General features: G+C 38.5%; 1 protein-coding gene across 1 annotated transcript in view; it reads right to left on the reverse strand.

The window, feature by feature from the left end:
- Positions 1-272: 272 nt before the first annotated feature.
- Positions 273-4,612, reverse strand: part of LOC136880850 (TOG array regulator of axonemal microtubules protein 1) — a 437,167-nt gene continuing 432,827 nt past the window's right edge. The window contains exon 26 of the mRNA XM_068229140.1: positions 273-4,612. This exon is cut by the window's right edge and continues 2,910 nt beyond it. The gene's annotated coding sequence lies outside the window, so the exon portion shown is untranslated.

Raw genomic sequence — 4,612 nt, forward strand, 5'->3', positions numbered from 1 at the left:
GCGACCTGTGTGTATGTGAGGATGGGGGCCTGCATGAATTAATTCTAATACTGAAGATGGCGCAAATACCCAGCACCTGAGCCAGAAGAATTGACTAATGAAAATTAAAATTCCCGACCCGGCCAGGAATCAAACATGGGACCCCGTAAACTAAAGACCAGCATGCTAACCATTTAGCCATGAAGCCGGACATGATCAAGTTATCATGGTACAGTATCTAATTGAGATTTATGTAATAGGAAGATGGTTATAAAAATAAAAATATGTAGGAATTCTTTTCTAATGCTCTTTTATACATTGTAGCTGGTTTTCAAATACAGTATTATGCCCTCAAGCTGAAATTTCACAGACATTGAAGTTAACATGAATGTTCAATTATGCTGCATACACAAATAAGATCTTTTGGCTGAATAATAAACTGTAAAAAATGGAAGCTGTTTATGTTATTTTACAATCAACATTTTTTTGTTCATTTCTCAAAACAAGCATTACATTTCAGTACCAGTACATACTAGAATGGTGGCAGAAATTATTATAATACAGAACTGTTAATGGAAAATGAACAACAGCAAGATAACAGGTATGGTTTTTGGTATGCAATGGGACACTGCAAAAATTTCAACTATATTTTAGAAAAAAAAAAAAAGTCTAATGGACTGCTGTCTTCACAAAGCATGCTAAGGAGGTGAAATAAATAATATATATAACTGATATCAAACTATGATCATGTGATCCATTTTCTGTTCTATCTGCTTCAAGGATTGGGAACTCTAAAACATTATTGCTCTCCAGTACTGTAAGAAGTGGATGGATTTTTTAATAGTAAACTGCAAAATAATATATTAGTTCTACTATAAACTGATGATGCCAGCCCTGCAGACTAGAAGTAGTGAGTCTGACTCTTATCCAGATGGTCCAGCTTTGATTCTTGTCTTGACAAGTTGTTTAAAAAACTGGATCTGATGGCTGGTTCGAGGTCCACTCAGTCATGCAAGAACATTTGAGAGATATCTGACGGTGAGATGGTGGCGGTGGTGGTGGTGATTATTGTTTTAAGACAGCGGTCCTGATCTAGAAAGCCAAGAATAATGGCCTACAGGATTCATCACGCTAACCATGTTTCACCTCATAACCTGCAGACCTTTGGGCTGGGCAGCAGATGATTGGTAGACTAAGTAGTGAGTCTGACTCTTATCCAAATGGTCCAGCTTTGATTCTTGTCTTGACAAGTTGTTTAAAAAACTGGATCTGATGGCTGGTTCGAGGTCCACTCAGTCATGCAAGAACATTTGAGAGATATCTGACGGTGAGATGGTGGCGGTGGTGGTGGTGATTATTGTTTTAAGACAGCGGTCCTGATCTAGAAAGCCAAGAATAATGGCCTACAGGATTCATCACGCTAACCATGTTTCACCTCATAACCTGCAGACCTTTGGGCTGGGCAGCAGATGATTGGTAGACTAAGTCCTAGCAGGGGAATAGTGTTAGGGTTTAAAATATAAATAAACTGATGTCAAGTATTATCTTCTAGTTTGGGCTCACAGTTTTGTATTAGTTGAGAGAATATATTTCATGACTTCTAGCACGTCAGAACTGGAATATAGGGTGTATCATTATAAATCCAACATCCCTAAACTGATAGTAGGTCAATCAAGTTACAATGTTCCACACATAAAATCACAGTGTAAATATTACATTTTTAAATGTTCGATAATAAAGGTATAATGATGGAATTTTGCTGTATATCTCTATTTTTGAGAGTTGGAGTTTGACATTGACACTGTGAAAAATTGCGTGTTGTTGTCATGATAACGTGAGCAATGTTGACATGTTCATGGTGCTGAACCAAATGTTTATCTTTGTCACTTCGTGTCTTTTTCCTGCAAATTCTGTTTTTTATCCGTTTTGTGTATACTATTTTATCACTGTATGTGCGTACAGTATTTGTATTGACAGAGTATTTTTATTTCATTCCATGTGTGGAGTTATTCTTTTTTACTAGGTATTATTCATAATTATCTTACTATAAGTTTGTTCATAGTCATGAGCAGAAGGTTACTTTCAGGCTAGGTTACTCTACAGTAGGATAGGATCATGTGTGTTTTCACCAGTGGATTTGGTGTGAATAGTATGAAATGACAAGAATCTTTATAGAATGAATCACCTGGCAGGATATGGGTCCGATTCCCCGTCAGGAATTAAAAAAATTTAAGAAATGAGATTTCAAGTTCCGCACGTGCATATGGTCCTGAGGTTCACTCAGCCTATGATAAAGATGTTGATTCCCATAGGGAACCTGAAATTTTTGAAAACGAGACAAAGTCTCTCATAGTGCATTGGCACTGCTGATGGCTCCAAATAGCCTACACAGTGGCCTCCACGGTATGCACTAGCCATGCGTCTTGGTGGGTGTGCCATTTACCAACTGATGAGCCCAACTTGGCGCACTGGGGCGAAATGAGTTAGCTCGAAAATTTATAATGTCCGATAACGGACCAACTATACTGGTATCACTTAGCCTACACGAAAAATGAGTACCAGGTTAATTCATGGCGGAAAAGGTGGCCAGGCATAGAGCTAACCACTAAACCCATCAAGTGCCGAGATTACGGATAGTGGAAACCTTTACCTTCATGCCCTGTACGGAAATAAAATTGCTTTTCTTAGAAAATGAATTGTGACTTTCAAAACAACGAGAGTTTGTGAGAAGGGTGTGCCACTGCCTATTCTTGGCAACATTGTTTGGTGGTGTCTTTTTATTTTCTGTAGTTCAGCGCTTTGCCACTTAACTGACAGACTCCAACTCTAGAAAAAGGGAGTACAGTTCAGCAACATCTTTGCCTGAACTGAGCTTGAATGAATGTTTGTTAAAAGTATTAGTTCATAATGCAAAAAGGCAACTAGAAATAGTTCCTTTCATACTCAACCACAATTAGAGTCTATATGAAATCTTCTGAACTGATCTTATGAACGAGTTCATACTCACAATCGGTGAAATCAAATTGTGGTTCTCTTCTTGAACTTAATTTTTTGATATAAAAGCCACAACAAGTGGAAGTATACATGTCCCTTAGTACACCATCACTGCATGTGCTTCAAAAGGACGCTAAAGAGTTTTGTAATATTCACCTTGTTTATAATGACTTGTATATGGTTAGTGTACTTGCTTGAGACCTAATTAAACCTTAATAATTTCCAAAATCTTCTTCACAAGATGTTTTTAATAATTACAAAATTCTCAAACTACTAATGCTAAATCACAGATACGAGCAATTACTTTCAAGATTATTTTGTATTTTTTACATTTTTCATTTGACAAATCTTCATTGAAGTACCATAAACACAAATGTTCTTAGCTTCCACTTTTTACTGTTAATTTATCCTAACTATACATATCAATAAGAAATCTGAAGATTAAAAATATGTCAATAAACTACAGCATATTACTCAACAATATAAATATATAAACAATCTTATTTGTTTTGATGAAATGAAATGGCGTATGGCTTTTGGTGACGGGAGTGTCCGAGGTCAAGTTTGGCTTGCCAGATGCAGGTCTTTTGATTTGACTCCCGTAGGCTACCTGCGCGTCGTGATGAGGATGAAATGATGATGAAGACGACACATACACCCAGCCCCTGTGCCAGCGAAATTAACCAATTATGGTTAAAATTCCAGACCCTGCCGGGAATCAAACCCGGGACCCCTGTGGCCAAAGGCCAGCACGCTAACCATTTAGCCATGGAGCCGGACATTTGTTTTGATGTTCTTCTGGGTATACTAAACATGTCGATGTTTCAACTACTCTACAGTAGCCCTTGTCTAGACGAAATTACACGAGCTGATGAGTACCCATAATTTTATTGCACCAAGAAGGCCAGCAGAGTATGTTTATTTTTTTCTTCTTCTTCTCTTAGAGGTGTTCATTAGGGCTTTGCCAGTTTTCTTGGCTGCCATTCCACTGAAAGTTGAGTTCTGACAGTTCTTAGAGGGAGTGGTGATGGTGGTGATTATTGTTTTAAGAGGAAGTACAACAGGGAGGTCCATTTACCGCCTGCTGGGGCAGGATAAAGGGAGTGTGGGGTATGGCTGCTGTGGAAACGAAGGTGGGTCCTTTGCGGTTGCCATGGAGATAAGCCTGCTGGCCAGCTCGTGTTGCTTGGAGTTGCTAAACTTCTCACTTCTGAGCCAGATCTTGTTGCTAGCATTTCAGTGTGCGTTATATTCTATTTCTGTTTTGTGTTTGTTACTAAGTATCTAACAGTATTTTAAGTACTAATTCCATACAATTATGTTATTTCAATACATATTTTGAGCATGTTGAATAATTCTCGAGGGAGAGGGAGGCACAGGACTCGTCCACTTTGTGAAAAAAATACTGCTGGCCATGGTGTTACAATTCAAGGATCGAACCTGCTAAGTTGGGCTCACAATGCTAGTGCTCTACTGTCTGAGCTTATCAGCCTGGTCTCTGTCAAGGATAACTGAACATGAGACCATATCAGACATAGTATGGCCAAGTACGGTAGTCTGAACGAACATATAAGTGAGCCGAAAGTGAGGTGAAGGAGAACGGAATTCAGGAATGTGGCAACACCGTGCAAATGCTTCT

The sequence above is a fragment of the Anabrus simplex genome, chromosome 9, assembly GCF_040414725.1.
Source record: "Anabrus simplex isolate iqAnaSimp1 chromosome 9, ASM4041472v1, whole genome shotgun sequence".
Lineage (NCBI taxonomy): Eukaryota > Metazoa > Arthropoda > Insecta > Orthoptera > Tettigoniidae > Anabrus > Anabrus simplex.